This window comes from Nipponia nippon, unplaced genomic scaffold (assembly GCF_047370975.1).
Source record: "Nipponia nippon isolate SJK-2023a ecotype South Korea unplaced genomic scaffold, ASM4737097v1 scaffold_7, whole genome shotgun sequence".
Taxonomy (NCBI): Eukaryota; Metazoa; Chordata; class Aves; order Pelecaniformes; family Threskiornithidae; genus Nipponia; species Nipponia nippon.
In genome coordinates this window covers 52,194,585-52,210,975 of record NW_028262391.1, presented here as the reverse complement: position 1 = coordinate 52,210,975, position 16,391 = coordinate 52,194,585, and the positions used below count along the sequence as shown (strand labels likewise).

General features: G+C 54.3%; 1 long non-coding RNA gene across 1 annotated transcript in view; it reads right to left on the bottom strand.

Annotated features, from left to right (window-relative positions):
* LOC148051077 (uncharacterized) overlaps window positions 1-16,391 on the bottom strand; it is a 72,747-nt gene that overhangs the window by 16,364 nt on the left and 39,992 nt on the right. The window contains exon 2 of the long non-coding RNA XR_015700610.1: window positions 4,037-4,085. This is a non-coding gene — a long non-coding RNA (uncharacterized LOC148051077). The remainder of the gene's footprint in view (window positions 1-4,036; window positions 4,086-16,391) is intronic.

The following is a 16,391-nucleotide window of genomic DNA, read 5'->3' as shown; positions in this document are numbered from 1 at the left end:
CTTTGTCCACAGGCTCTTTGCTCCAAGGTCTTTGAGGGCTATAAATAAGCAGAGATGCTGGATCCCAGTACCCTCAGGCGGTGCTCCGAAGGGAGACCCCAGCTCTCGCATACCTGATGGGTGTTACCCTGGAAAACCCAGGAGAGGTGAGAGTGCCCACGAGACCCGAATCTTCCCTCCCAGCCGTTCCGTCGTCCCACGCGGGCTGGGTTTCCCTGAATCCTGGCTCTGGTTCACCAAACGTGGGGTTGGACATTGTTTCCAGCTCCTCCGGGATGCAGAGAGCCAGCGACAGCAGCAGCACAGGGATTCCTGGTGTGGTGGGGGATGCTGCTAAATGGCTTGGGGGCCATTGCCCTTCGCTGGTCTGCGGTGTGGGCATTAAGGCTCTCGAACAAGCAGCACCTCGGCCATGATTGCCGCAGGGGCTCCAGCCAGCCAGCAGCTGGGATTCGTAGGGGACCAGGCAAACCCCAAACAACTCCGCGGTGTCTCCTGGGGCGCACGGCCGCAATGCGGTCTCCTCCACGCCAATCTTGGCTTTGTTTGCAGTAACAGAAAGGCGAGGGCAGGCTCAGGCTTCCCGGGCAGCCACATCCACGCGAGTGGGTGTTAAGCGACGAGGAACACCATCAGCCGATCCCTCTGTGAGTCATCCACCTTCCCCTGCCCTTCGGTAGGAGGGAGAGGAGAGTCCCTTCCCATACCAGAGCGGGAATTTAAACTGGGAAATCCTTTCACTTGGTCCCAAGCGGACGATGGAGAGACCAAGGCCGGCACGTATGTCTTGGCAAGCCAAGACCATGCTCCCTGCAAGTTATTCCTTGGAAGCCCAACTCTGATTTCACTTACGTGCGTGTAAATGAGACCTAACCCCAGCAGGGCCGATGCTGTTGCTCCCCGTATGTCGGCGGATCTGGGTTGAGGAATTAGAAGCTGGATTGCAGCCTGAGGTAAGCTTCTGCAAAATGAATGCCCGGCAGTCAGGCACAGATACCTTCAGAGGTTGATTCCCAGCTACATTAAGGCCCCTTTATGCTCCTCTAGCCATGTAAAGAGGTCTCTAAGTGAGTGTAAATTAAATTTAAGTTACTTTTGCTTCCTTTTTAAGGCCCCTTTATGCTTCCAATGAGGGGTAAAGGAGCCTTAGTGTGACTGCGAGGCGGGCAGGCTTCCCTGCCAGACGCAGGCAGGTGAGAGCCCCTCCTGTGCTGCCTGCGCTCGCCCGGAAAGCAGGCGCAGCGGCTTTACAGGGTGCCGGCTCCAGCCGTGCCGACGCGAGGTGTGACGGGGGCCGACGTCCCGGGGACAGCGGGTCTCTGGGCAAAGGCACGGCAGGTCAGCAGGAACCACATCAAGACATCCCACATCCACGCAGGGCCAAAGCCTCCTTTCCAAGGATGAGACAGACTGGGACGTGGATTTTAAATGCCCAGGAGATTTTTTCGCCATACAGGTGAAGGTATTTCCTACATGCCCTGGCCGACTTACCACACAGGTAACTTTATTCTGCCAGAGAGCATTTTTCCTGCACCAACCTGGTTAGGATGTCTCTCTCCAAAGCTGTTGGCTGGTGGTGGTGTGCAGCCCGTTCTTGCATTTATCCCAAAATAACAACTGTATTTTTATGGTGCCAAAAGGGATTCTTGCCATTACTGCTTGTACAACGTTTGCTGACTGCAAGAGCGGTGCGGTAGGGTACGGGATGGTACCCTCAGGTACAGGTGGGATGTGCTGCGATGCCAGCACCTCACCGCAAGCTAACCACATCCTAACCGCATCCTCAGCCTCTCCTCCCAGGCACGAGGACCGCCGACGCATCCCGACCTGCTGCACAACCCCAAAAGCTGCTCTTTCACCCCAGTCCCGCGAGTCGCCCACTAACAACTACGACAAATACCCTCAACCTCATCCCGAGGTCCGTCTGTCCCCACGGCATCTCTCCGTCAGCGCATCTCGCGCAGGTGAACCCCCAGCCCGGTGAGGTCCCAAGTGGGGGAATCACCTCTCCCAAGCGCTCGGGTGCCAAAAACCTCCCTCCTTATGGGGCTGCCGGTTGCTTTTGCGCTACCAGGCCCAGGTTCCCAAAGCCGCTCAGCCCCGAAGGAGTTAACGGAGCAGAGCTCGACTCGGATTCCTCCACCTAACCCTCCAAAGTCCCCGTATAACCAGACTTGGCACTTTGAGAAAGCTCCACAAATCCAGAAGCTAAAACGCGCTGCCTTCCTGTTCGTCAAGAGAAGGCAAGTCCCAGCTAATTGAGGAAACAGAGCCTTCCCCCAGCCCCCTTCCAGGCTGCTTATTTATTTAGGGGCTTTTTTTTTTTACCTTTTTTCCTCTTTTTTTTTTTTTTTGTTCTTCCCAGAGCAAACATGAGGAAAAGAAAGTGAAAATTAATTTGGTGAGGCACGGCTGCAATTTATGATGCTCCCCAGCTGGCCAGGGCTGTTAACCCCATCGGCGCCCGGCTCGGGTGGGTGCGGACACCCCGCTACCCCCGGGGCGCAGCATCCTCCCGGGTGCGGCATCCCCCCGGCCCCCCGTGCCCCCGTCCCATCCGCCGCTGCCCAGTTCCTCCGCTCCCCACGCGGGGTGAAGGGAACGGGAGGAGGAAGGCAAAGGGAAATGGTAGCAGATGACTTTTTTTTTTTCCTAAATCGCAGTTTTTTCCCTAAATTGCATTTTCCCTAAATCACAGTTTTTTCCCTAAATTGCAGTTTTTTCCCTAAATCTAATTTTTTTCCCTTTTTCCCTTGTCTTGCTGCTGCTGAAGGTTTCCCAAATGTACAGTAGTTTTGTTTTTATTTTTTTTAATTAGTTTTTTTTTTTTTTTAACTCCCTCTGACTACTGCACACAATTCAAAGGAAATCTGGGAAACCAAATTCTCAGCTCTCCAAAGCAGCAAATGGAAAGTCACTTAAAGGGACTTCTGCCTTAAAGCGGCAGCAGCGCTTTTCTCCGGCGGCAAAGAAAAGGGGTTAACACCCCCCCCCCCCAAAAAAAAAAAGGCAAGACGACGGGGCTCAGCCCTCCCGCAGGGGGACGGTGGCCACCCCGAGGGCTCGGGCCACCCCAGGTGACAGCTCCCTGGCCACCCTACTCCCCTGGCTGTGCCCCCCCCCCCCCCCCCGGGGCCGGCGGGAGGGCTCCCGGGGGGCTGCAGACCCCCGGATTGGGGGGGGGGAGCCAAGGGGTGGGGGGGTGGCAGCACCCCACGGTGTCCCTGCGTGTCCGCGACCCTCCGCCACGCAGACGATGCTCGGGGGGGGGGGGTGGTGTCCGTAAATCCACCCGGGACCAGCGAGCACCGGTAGAAGGGTTAAAGGGGGGGGGGAAGCAAAAAAAAAAAAGGAGGAGAAGGAGGAAAGGGAGGACAGACATCAAAGGCAACTTCTCTGCTCAGCAGATGAGCAGAGCTATCCTCACTTCATATTTTTTGCAGCTGAAGTCAAGGGGGGGGGGTGGATTAACTCTTTATCTCCCGGGGGGTCACCCCGCCGGCGGCAGGCGACACTTTCCCGGGAGAGGCGGGATCCTGGCAGCCGATGACAGGAGGAGCCGGGGGGGGGGGGGGTACCGGTAGCAGCCCCCAGCCCGGGGTGGGGGGGTCCCAGCATCGCCAGCTGCAAACTGGGGGCAGCTTTGGGGGTGGGGGGGGCGGCACAGGGGGTTGCAATGATTTTTCCTTTTAAAGTTTCGGGATGACACAAATAGCCCAAATACTTCGCAGCAAAGGAGCATCATTTTTTAACGCTGACAAACCTCGTTGAGTCATTGAATGAGCAAGAAAGGGGAAAGGGGGGCGAAAAGTTGCGTTAAAGGGACTTCACGGAGCAAAAACGCAGGAGCCGTCAGCAAGGCGGATTGGAGGCGACCAGACCCTCGGAAATCACTGGAGCCGAGGTATTAAACCCCCAACGCTGACATGCGGCAAACAGCGCGTTCCCCTTTCCCCCCCGTCCTCCGACCAAACAAAAATAATATTTACATGACATCAGAGAAGCAGCCTAAAATGACAAAAGGGTGTTTACTCACCTCATTATAAGCCGGCCAGAGGGGAAGGCTGCATTCTCCTCGGCGAGGGCTGAAAAATTAAAAAGTCGGGAAATTAAGAGCTGCCGTCTGGCCCCGTGCAGTTCCTCCGTAATCTGTGTATAAAAAGAGAAGTCTTCATTACTGACCACAGGCACGGAGCCGCGCTGCTCACGCCCCCTCCGCGCCGCACCAGCCAGTAGCACACAGAAGTTGGGCTACGGGAGAAGGAGACAAGCTGAGCGGAGACTATAATGATTTATCTGCACCTCTGGTAGAGGGGGGGAAAAAAAAAAAGGGATAGAAATGGGGGGAAAAAAAAAAAGAGCTTCGCATCGAATATGACACGGGAGGAAAAGTGAGTCTTGTAGTCGCAGAAGGGTGACAGACGCGGGGATGTGCCAAGTCCCTTAAGGACAAAAAATCCACACACCTTTTGAATCAGCCCTTTAGCCAAAGCCTTAATTAAAAATGCTGCTACAAAATATCAGATAATGGATTGCATTTTCAGGCCTCTCTGGAAAACCAGCTCATATGGCAATGTTTCTCAACTCCTGCCAGAGCAGGGAAAGCTGCCAGTTTTCGGTTACAATATCAAAGGCACGCATCCTCCGCACCAGCAGCCCACTCCCGGTTACACCGGAGTAAATCCAGAGCCACCTCGCTGCCTCCGAGGCAGCTGGGGCTGATTTGCAGCGGAGCAGGATCAGGCCCTGCCCTGGCAAACTGCTGGGCTGCTCCTGCCTGCAGCACCGCTGGTGGAAGGAGAAATTTGGCCTCTTTTTCCCCCGATCTGTGATCAGGTCTGCTCATGTCTCGTATTAAAAGAAAAAAAAAAAGCAGCATTCTCCCAATTTGTAAGGATAAAAGGCCGAGAGGATTATCTGCTTTGCTCTCCTCTGACAGCAGCGGGTGTAATATTTGAGACCCTGCTCTGAGGTCAGTACAACTTTCCATAGCAAGAGGCCGATTGACATTTTTCACGTTGCGACGATTATTCCCGGAGCTCCGTAAGCGTAGAGAATGAGTTGTCATCTAACCTTGGCAATCAAGTGGAATTGCAATAAAACCCCTGGACTGGATGCCATCCAAGCAGCTCCGGACGGAGCAGCCCCTGGAAGGGCACATGCTTATTTACAGCAACGACTGCAAACTGCCTTTGAAAAGTCAATCTGGCTTTTGCGGACTGCAATAGCGGGGCTACACCAACTCCTGACATCGTTTGCACTACAGCTCGCGCCGTTTTGAGTTACTGATATTTAACAACTTTTTCTTTCTGTGTGTTTTTTGGGTTTTTTTTTTATTTTTCTTTCAGCCCCAGAAGCCAGCAAACATTTCTTGGCATCACTGGGTTACGGCTGCACCCCGCGCTGCTGTTTCGCACGGCACGGACAACCTCCCATCCATGGTTTTGCTCTCATAATGTCCAATACCCTATGGAAACACAGTATAGAATAATACACACCAGTTTGGACCAAAGGCTCTCCAAAGGCCTGCGCAATTTCAGCAAAGGCCTATTTTGATGAAAACCAGAACTAAGGGGTTGAAAAACGCTGCTTTTGCCCAGCTTGCCTCCAGCCCGCCCCACCGAGCCTGAACCCAGCTCTGCATGGGTGAGCCAGTCCAGGCTGATGGCGCTGCCCGGCGCTGCCCGCTCGCGCCCAGCATCCCGGCTCCCCCCATCGCCCTCCCAAACCTGCCAAGGCTTCGGCACAGGCTCAGCTTTTGCTTTTTGAATGTAAGCATACGCGTGGCTTTTTGCAGCAGATCTTTCCTTGGGGAAAACACCCCAAACCATCCTCTGAATAGCAAGCGACTTCCACGCATCCATAGCATGCTGTATTCCAGCAAGAAGGGTACCAGCACGCCGGCCTCGAGCATCCATTTGGCAAATATCGCCACGAAACATTACACGCAGTCCCCAGTAGAGCACGCGTATCCAGGAGGAGGGATGAAGGAGGAAAAAGGCTCGTTTTAGCTAATGAGCTAAGTCCAGAGGCACTTCCCCAAAGCCAAGGGAGCTACTACGGACTGAACCCGGCTGAACAGCGAGCTGGCTCTGGCTCCCAGTCAGGGACTGTTTTAGAAGACTCATTCACAGGGCAAAACAATGAATTTTAAAATACATGCTGTATTCATAGATTTGTTTTGAACCCGCTAACATGAAACCACTTATATAATTGTCACAGCGCAAACGTCTCATTATGCACAATAAAAGAAAAATTTCGTTTTTCTCCCCGCTCCCCCTCCCAGTTCTGTGCTTTTTGCCGTGGCCAAGACGTTTCTCATGCACCATAAATCAAACCCAGGTGCATCTGTCTGCATGAAGCACTTCGCTAATAAACGTTGCTTAAAATACATATATGGCTGCATTAAAATAAAACCCAGCCCATCATTTGGAGGCCTCAGAATTCCCTTTCAGACCCAGGAACAGTGGTTTTTCCCCCAGGTGGTGATGATCCCATCAGCATTTGATGCATTAGGTATCAGGATCGAAGCGCCCTGCTCTTCCTCACGCTAGATTTCTTCTGTGATACCTAACTCGCATCCAAATTTCCTAGAAATCAGGTGGGCTCGAAACTGTTCACATACACAAAACCATGATGTTTTCAACCAGGTACAGCTGGCCACATGCTCATTTTTAATGGTATGAGATTATAAGTATATATTAATTATATATTATTAATATAGTGCAGTGTTAGTTCATATAGAAGATTTTTCCCTGCTTTGCTCCCTTCTAGCCAAAGCCTTTCAACACCTTGCTGTTGCAGGCCAGGCAATTTGCAGGACCGCTGCCGTGACCTGCTGCAATGAGCTGGGTCAGGATTCGGCTCCGTAGCTCCTCCGGTCCATCAGGACGTTCCTTACCACGCCAGCCTCCTTGCAAGCACGTACCCCGTCTTTGCACGAGCAATGGGGTGAAAACAGACTCCGGTCTAACCGAAATTATGCGTCAAAGATGTCTGATCCTGATGTGAATCCACAACTCCGATCTGCACAGCTTTGGAGCATGCGGGCTGGCCAAGCACTTGCATGAGATGGTCCCAAGGAAGGTGCTGAGGACCCAACCTCAGAGACAAGCCAGAAGCTGATTCGTGCCTGGGAACTTTGCAGGCAGCATCACTCATCTTTGCCCTCTACTTGTTCTTTATTTCAAGGCTCCTCAAAACCACAATCCAAGCTAGACCTAGGCTAGAGACCAGAGACCACGGTAAGGGACATCATCCCTACACCAACACCATCAGGAGTGCCACCGCAAAACCATGCTGCAGATCCGGCTGCGAGGACTCACAGGGACGTTTTTGAACGGTGGCTCCAGACTGGGCAATGCAGCCAGGTAGCAGCGAAGCACATGGGCTGCTCAACGGGAAGATGAAGTTGAGTAGCCACGAACGCTTTTGATTTCATGTCCAATGGGGTTTGCGAGGCAGATTTCAAACCCCAGCCCACAGCAGTTATCATCATTGTTAAAAATGTATTTATGGGGGCACTCTATCTATGGGACAGAAGAAGCCAATGCCATTCCCATCACATCTGGGTTTGCAGGAGACGAGACAAGCCATGGGGAACATCTGTGGGGTCCTGGGCACCAGAAGGGGCCACCACTGCTAGCGAAGAGACGGCATCTCTCCAACCCCTTTTTCTTCCTGGGTGCTCATCATATGGGGTCCCCACCACAACCCTTCATATTTGCACCCTTCCACAGAGAGGAGACAACCACCAGCATCCAATGAAGGGAAAGAGGGCTCCAAAGGCAGCAGCACCATGAGACTCAGGGATGGCACCTCCGAAGACCCTGGCTGGCCTCGAAGGGCTTTCATCAAACACGATGAATCGCCCAGGACTCTGAGCTACTTGTGAGACCTCCAAGAACGGCAACTGAAAATATAAATCAGTGATCGGGAAACTGAATTTCACCCCAGATGAGTCCCCACTACTACCAGAATAATTGCAAAGGGCCAAAACCCAAATAAGGTTCAACATCGCTGCGGACGATAGATGCTCAATGCGAAGCTAACATTTTGCTATCAGTTTCTGTTGAAAAGCCCGTCCCTTTTCTGTTGAAAAACTCATTGAAAGTTAATTTGCTTCACCAGATCATCCATAAAAGCGGCAGCTCGGTAAGAGAGCCGGGCCAGGGCTGCGGGCTGATCTCATCTGGAGAGTGGCAGAGGGGGCGGCGAAAGCTGCGGCTCGGCAGCGGTGCCTTGCTCTTCCTTCCCAAAGCAAATTCCCTCATCGTAACCCTTCTGTGACCCTCTGCAGCCCAGCACGGATTTCCTAGAAACTCATTTTCTCGCTCGCCTCTAATCTTGTTCTGGTAAAGGCTCGCTCAATAGCTTGACTCCCAAAAGAAAAGCTGACATCAACTAAAACCGCTTTCTGCCTAGGGAGACCTGCTCCCGTCCATCCCCCGTCTGCGATGGGTTTCTTCTGTCCATCTCCCTTTTATAAAAGATTTGAACTGGCTGCTAAAACTGGGGTCAGCATCCCCTGCTCATCGCACACTCACACGGGCACGGAGGGCAAGGCTGGCGCAAGGACAGCCAAGCCCATATGGCTTCAGCTATGGTACTTAAGACACACATGCATACTATGCTGCGGTCCTGATGGGCGCTGCCGTGGCTTGGATGCAGGCAAATAAGCACCAGAAGATCCCCAAGCATCTTCTGAGGGGTCCCCAGGGTGGGCAGCGCCTGTCCCGCCTGCAGCTCCCCTGCCAGCTTGCAGAAAGTGCTGCAAATGCATTGCTGTGGTGGCTGGAAAGGGGGTCTGCTCAGGGAAACTGAGGCACGGGGCAGTCGGGGCAGCACTTAGAGTTGCTTTTATAGTAGCACTTTAGAAAAAAAAACCCAAACCCCAAAGATTTTGGCTGGAAAGGGGGTCTGCTCAGGGAAACTGAGGCACAGGGCAGTCGGGGCAGCACTTAGAGTTGCTTTTATAGTAGCACTTTAGAAAAAAAACCCCAACCCCCAAAGATTTTGGCTTTCTTGCTCTGCAGACCTCATGGCAAACGGCAGGAGCACGCACGGGGCAGGTATTTGCGGAGCCCTTATGCTAATAGGGTTGTAGCATCTCTTCCCAGCCCTTCGCAGCCATTCAATCTGGGAATCCTGCTAATGAAAGGAAAACAGAGAGGAGCTGCAGAGCAGAGGCCCAGGGTGTGGTAACTCTAGAAGGCAGCAGAGGAGGGATGAATGAAACCTTTCACTGTGGTCCAGAGGAGCCAGTGGCACACAGGCTTGAGGAATTCAAGAGCTCTGCACACCAAAGCAGGCGGTGAAGACGTTTCGTGGGACGTGGAGACACAACTTTCCTTTAATTAGCAGGCAGGGAGGACGATGGAGGAGCTGCGAGAGGGGGGACGCGCCACGCTGGATGCAGACACCCCACAGGGGGAGAATAACATCGGTATCAGCAGTCAGAAAGGGGACGAAGGAGGGCGGCTTCCCAAACGCTGAAAAGCTGTCCTTATTTTTTCCTGTAATTATGTCTCTAAGGGATCACTAACATTTACATTTTTGTACGAGCTGTATAGTTTATTCACAGCCCTGCTCAGCAAAAGGCTCCGCTACTAAATAGACTTATTGATGCTTGCACTTCTATACATTATGCTACATCCACGCTCAGACAACCGGCCTATTTTACCCTGCTCTATATTGTGAACAAATTATTCTCCTCTCCGGCGCGGTGCGCTCCCACCCAGCCACGCGCCCCGCACGCCCCCAGCCGAGCCATGAATGGCCGCAGTGTACGGAGCCGCTTGCTCCCCTGCCTCTCAAAACACTTGCAGAGGGGAAAAAAAAAGCCAAAAAAGAAAAAGGACGGGGTATAAAGATTCCTTCACACTCTCTGCCTGGGATTATTTCACCTTCCCCCTCCCCGCCCCCCCCCAGCCCCTTTTTCCACTCCAAAAATAAATATATAAGGAAAAAAGCAGAGGAAATGATTCCTTAATGCTTCTGCACAGAAATGCTGTGGCCTCGCTCCCCGTTGTCTTCCTCCTGCAGCCAGAACAAACTCTTTTCTCCTGCCCCTCATTGGGGGAGATTACTACGGGGAAATATTTTCCCTCCCACGCTCTCAGCTGGCTTGAAATTATTTATATGAAACCTATCTGGAAACTTCTCCCCAGCCCGAGCAGTGCTGGGTACCTCCAGGCCACGGGCAAAAGCCTGGGCAAGGTTGGTGAGAGCCGTAACCTGCTCTCATGCATGAAACGAGTTGGGGAGGTCTCAGTCCTCTCCAACGTGGCCCGTGGCCGTGCCATGAAACCACCCCGTGCACCGGAAAGTCTGGGGACCGGGGCTGTCCCCAGCTCATCCCTGTGCTGTGCCCATCCAGCCATCTGCAAATGCAGGAATTAGCCCAGCTCTTCCATTTTTATGACTTTTTTTTAGAGCCAACATCTTTTTTTGACCTTTTTTTCCTCCCTGCCCTGCGCATCCTTGCCCACAGCTGCCGAAGCTGCCCGGGCACAGGGAAGCACCCCGGCACAGGCAGCACGCTGCACCGCAGCAACCTGCGCCCCAGCAAAGAGCTGTCCTTGCCCCAAATCCCTCTCCAAGGGGGAGAAAAGCATTTCTGGCAGACATCAGTATCGGGATCGCTCCCGGCATCCCTGCTCGCAGCCGAGGACCGCTCCGAAGGCAAATAGTACCCCTCTGTGCCTCCGGTATGCAGCGCCACGGACACATAGATGGCATTATATTTAGCTGGCCCCAGATCTCGGGCATAATATTTTTTTTAGCAGTGGACTAAATATTTTTAACATATGCAAACATGCATGACTGAGGCAGCTACAGAGCCGGGGAGCTGGGATGCTGACGGCCTTCCAGGGCAGAACAATGTCACCTTTCTACTCCCCGGCGCTGTCTGTCCCTGGGATGACGACCGTGCAGCTCGAGAGGGATGGGGAGAAGGGGGCAAAGAAAAATGTGGAAGCTTTTCAGGGTGAATTTTGCAATGGTATCACAGTGAAAGGGTCTGAATTCCTCCGAGGCAGAGAGCCGGGGATGCACACAGCAGCGGTCTGTCTCTCGGGCAAACATACTTGCGTGCGCGCCTGGCTTGGCCGAGAGGAAACGTTCCCGGCTTTAAGCAAACACAGAGGTGCCGGGTCAAATAAGTGGAGCAGAAAGTTCTGTCGTAGGTAAATAGGTCACTGTCAGCCCTGGGTTGAGCAGCGCAGCCAGGGACGTGCCAGCCACCCTGGGTATGTACCCCAGCATTCTCACCCCCGCTTTACAGGTGGGGAAACTGAGGCACGAGTCTCCCAGGAGCCACGTGTGTTTGGCCACAGGAGGGAGAAGGGATGCTGCACCGGTACCTAACCCAGTGCTGATGCCCTGGACTCACGGGCCAGCTCCAGATAAATGAATTTGGGTTAATGGCCTGTGTTTGTGCAGCAGCTTTGCTCCGTCCGTCTGTCCCCCTGCTCCCACCGTGCTCCCCACAGGCCACCCGGCAGGTCGCTGACACCGCAGGCACTGGTGCAGGGGGTTGGTGATGGAGCGGTTGCAGGAACAGGACGAGGAATCCCAAACCCAGCCTTCATCCTGCACTGCAAGCAGCAGCAGCTTTGCCAGCTCAGCCCACTGCCAGGCTGCACGAGATGCGCAGAAATTCCCCAGTTTTATCGCTTAACTCTTTTCTTTTTGCACCGTCGCCGTGGCAGATGATCAGGTGTCAGCAAAGCGGGGTCGGAGCAGGGAAACTGAGGCAGGGAGAGAAAAAGGAGCTGCCTGCCGTGCTGGGCAGCAGGTCCATGGCTGGGCAAGGAGCTGGTGGCCAGTGTCCTCCACACTGCACAGCAAACTGCAGAGCCTCTTCTGTGCTTCCCCATGTGCTGTGGCCATCAGGCCAGTTCCCCTTGCTGGTACTGGCTCCAGGAGGCTTTGTGCAAGCCCACCTTGGGCTTCAGCAGCTTTTGAACAGCAAAGAAAGGTCACGAGGAACACAACGGGGGTTTTCCAGGGAGGAGAGGGGCTGCAGGGACGGGGCTCTGCCCCACGGCAGCTGTCCCGGCCTCGCTGGGCACCCTCCCCACGCCGTCCCCCTGTCACATGCGTTTCTGGCTCCTTATCTCAAAGCATCTCAGACATTTCTCCTTGCTAAACATCTGCAGCTCCCGCGTACAAGACGCTGGTCTCAGCGGTGCGTTATTGCTTCCAGGGGGCCAGATGGGGACAGGAGGCACGCGCCGTCCCCCACCAGGGCTTCGCGTCCTCTTCTTTCCCTGCAAACAGCCACATTTGCGCTGCCAAAAATTGCCGGACTGTTGAAAGCTGGCTCCAGAATAACTCTATCAACCAACATCATCTCCCTTACACCTGCGATGGGGCTGATATCACCCTGCCTGGGCGCAGGGTTGGGGTACGTGAACCATCTCTGTTTCCAACGGCCGCGAGCATAAGCTCAGCCCAGCGCATGGAAGCACGCGATGAGGAAGCTATAGGGGGCTTTTGCTTCCAAAAGGAAGAGCCAGATTAAATAGGAGCGTATTCCTGCTCTCTTTCCGAGTCACCGGACATTTGGAGAGCCATTTATGATGACTGAAGGCACCAGCCCAGCACAGTCCCAGCACCAGAACAACAGTTTTGTAGCCCAGATGGGTGGTGTCCCCGCAAGAGCTGGTGAAGGCAAAGGGGGAACCCCAAGGTTAGATCAGCTTGAAGCGTTGCAGGCTCAACCGAGAAGCATTACGCGGGGTCCTGGCTCAGAGCACGCATTGCTCTTTACCCTATAGGAACAACACAAGGTCAATCTTGGACCTTCATTTCTTATATTTCTGCTAACAAAAGTGTATTTGTACCCAGAGCTGCCCCGGTGCCTCTGGCTGGGCTGGGGGGAGATGCCCTTAGAGCAGCAGAAAACCCGGCGCTGCCAAAGCCCTGCCGGCTTCGGCACAGTGCCGGGATTCGGCTGCTGGGTGCCACCAGCTCTCCGCAGCTGGGAGCTGATCGGCCGACGTGAGGATTTTGCTGCTTGGCTGTGCTGGCACGGTGGCGACGTGCGGACTAGGCTCGGGACGCGTAGGAACGTCTGCTTTAAAGCTTCCTTTTTAACTCTAATAAAAACAACCAAAGCTTGCCTTGCCTCTTCTCCTGCTGAGCCAAAAAACTGCAACCTTGTGCCCAGGGGCGAGAAACCGAGCAAAACCTGGCAACGGATAGGAGTGAAACGTCACCCTGAGGAACTGGTGGCATTGACTGAGCTGGCGGGGACCACTGCAGGGTGGCACCAGGCTGGCACGGGTCCTGCAGCCCTGCCTTGCCCGCTGCCAGCTTTGCAGCTCTGCCCCAGGGCTGCCCCCCACTCCCCACAGCGCCGAGCCGCAGGCAGGCTCGTATTTGATTTGGAAAGACGCGCGATGCCTGCTAGAAGCGCGACGTTCCCTCTCCGATGCAATCTGGGAGGCAAGTGCCAGCACGGTTCCTGGGGAGTGGCCGAGGTGGCCGGTGCGTCCTCCCGTTCCCATTCCCGGCTCCCAGGCTGCCAACCCCTTCCCTGCATAAACACGTCGTTTATCCAGGGCTCCGGCACTGTTTTGACCTTGCTGATGTGAAACTCAAGGGCTCAATTTTCTGGCTATTTAGATGCAGAAAGATTGTGATTATGCCAAAATAGGCATCTTGGAGGTGGCTGCATGTTGCTAAACCCCTTCCTGTACCCTTTGGGTTGAACAGATGCTGCAGAGCATCCAGCCAGGATGGAGATCAGCCAGAGCCAGGCTCCCCGTTCCCTTCCCTGTGTCACCAGCATCAGTCCTCGTGCATATCGTGAGAGGCTGCTGGGATGCAGCATCCCACGCCAGAGGGAGGACGTGGGCCATCTGCCTCCGGCACCGCCGCTGCTGGCACGACCCCGGCAAAGAGCAGGGAGGCAGAGGGCCGTGGCTCCAGGCAAGAGGAGCGGTGCAGAAAGCAGAGCTGTAAACCATGGCCTTGGGTTGAAGGGGTGTGAGAGAGCCCGGGTGGCTGCAGGGGTGGCTGCTGGCATCGGCAGGAGGAGGATCTATGTTTCCTGGGGGTTTAGTGGCCACAGCGTCCCTGCTGCGGCATTTCCATCTGTGCAATGGGATTCCTGATGTGGACCTCTGTTTCAGAGCGTCCTCTGAAAAGAAGAGCTGGGAACACTCCAGGAGTCAGGCAGCACCCTCCGCAGGGCACAGCCACGGGGTGTCCCAGAGCCTGGCACCCAGCTCCTGCCCCCATGGGCGGCCACCTGCCCAGCTCGATACTGCACTAGGACTCAGTAATTTGCATTTTTCATTTGCAATCAACTGAGTTTGTCTTGGATTTTTCAGTTTCATCATTTCAAAGTGAAACTTCTGGGTGTTACCTGCAAAGGCAGGAGAACCGCTGAGCCCGTTCCTGCCTCCCAGCTGGCCACAAACCCGGCCGGAGTTTAATCCTTTTTCTTTTCTTTCTTGCATTTTGAATTGAACAAGAATAACAAAGGAGGGAACATCACCCTCTTCTTCCACCTGTCTTTGACCCACACCTCCCCCAGTCCTGCAGGCATCATCCCAGAGTTACCATGGCGGGTCTGGATGGACGCGTGCCCGCTCGAGCCCCGCCACGGCTGGTGCAGAGCTGGCAGCGACGGTGCGCTGGGGACCCGGGGACGCAGGACCTGGGGCATCGGGGCACCGTGTCTAGTCCCGCTGCACCCTCCAGTGTCACCGCAGCCACAAGCTTTCCCAAATTTCTCTTAACGCCATTTGGGCTTTCCCCCTGCACGTCTCTCCATCCCGGCTCCCTTTCACACCAAGCGGCACAGAGCCTCTTTAAAGTCTTATTGTAGATGCAGCAGTTCAGCCAGAATTTTACTTGCACGCGTGAATAAAAAGAAGCTTTTCACAGAGTTTCAAGCAGCGTGTGCGTTAAAAAAAATAATAAAAAGATTAGGAGGAGAAGGTTGCTGCCCCATCTGCAGCCACTGCTCCCAGTGCCGGGTCCTCTCTCTGCTCGGCCCAGAGGGCTGCAGTCTCACCCCGAGGTGTGCCGGCAGCTCCCCTGCGCGCCCGGATGAAAGGACACCTCACAGCCGCTGCTTAATGCCAGGTAAGTGTTTTTCCTCAAAAGTACAGGAGAGGAAATTCAATATTTTTTTAGGACTTGGCTTTGCATAATAACGACCGGCGCAGTGAGAACAATTCGGTATTCACGCTCAACACAAACAAGCACCTTCCAATAACCTCACACCTCTGACTCCAGCCCAGCCATCGCCTGGGGTGCCACGGTGCCAGCACACGCTCCCGAGGACACCCATCTCCCGTGGAGGGCAGAAGGGTGACAGCGTTGCGTTGTGTCCACCCACAGGCGCGGATGCCCCCTGAGATGTTTCGCAAGGCTGGAAGATGCAGAATGCAGAAATAGAGAGAGAGATATATATTTTAATACAGTACGGGGATTGGGGAAAGAAAGAAGATATCCTCTGGGAAGAGGAGAAAGGTCTCTCACCTCCGTGGTGGGAAGAGGAAGGGGCACGGCGGCAGCTTTGCCCAGAAATGCCTGATTTCTGCTGGCCCAGAGACCCAAGCCTAGCAGAAACGTAGGGAGAGCCATCCGGAGCATGACTTTGGCCAATGTTCCCAAGAGGTTTCAAAACCATGGAGAGCAAATCTAAGTTGTGTCAAATGAATGAAGACAGGGTTGCTTCAGCCACAGAAAAACCACCCGGGAAGCTGAAGGTGGAGACTGGAGCTCTCCAGCCCCACATCGCACCAGACCCCACTTTCGGGCGTCTCTCCCCAGACATGTCTCGCCATGTCCATGCCCTCTCATAAGCCCAACCTGCTCATGTCCTCCATTGTCGTGGCACCCAGCCTGGGTTATCCTGGACCAGCCCCAGAGGCTGAGACCCTTTTTACACGTGTTTCTGAAGAGGAGCAGGATAGTCCAGCATCTCCCCACCTCCTGGAGGAGAAGGACCTCCATCACCCAGCAGCTGGACCCATGGCGACGTTAGCTCTCCGCCGAGGGCAGCCAAGGCACAGACTGTTATTTACATTTTGATAAACACTGACACATCTTTTGCAGCAGAAGGCAGCTTTCGAAATACACAACGAAGGGGAAAATGAGCAGCGAGGTCGCTAACCAAAATTTTCAGGGAGAAAATCTGCTCAGTGGGGTGCAGGTAAGGGACTGGAGGCCCTGCCCCTGACCTCATTGCTTCGTTCACCAAATCCTGGTTCTTCTTGTCTCCGTCTTTTGCCATTTATTCCCTCTGCTCCCCTGCAGCCTTTTCTGAGCAGCTGCCCTTTGCTAGTAAACAGTCCACAGCCCCAGGGCCAGCTTTCCCAGCGCTAAAAGCCCACTTATTTCTGTTTCTCCTGACAAAACAGTAGCAG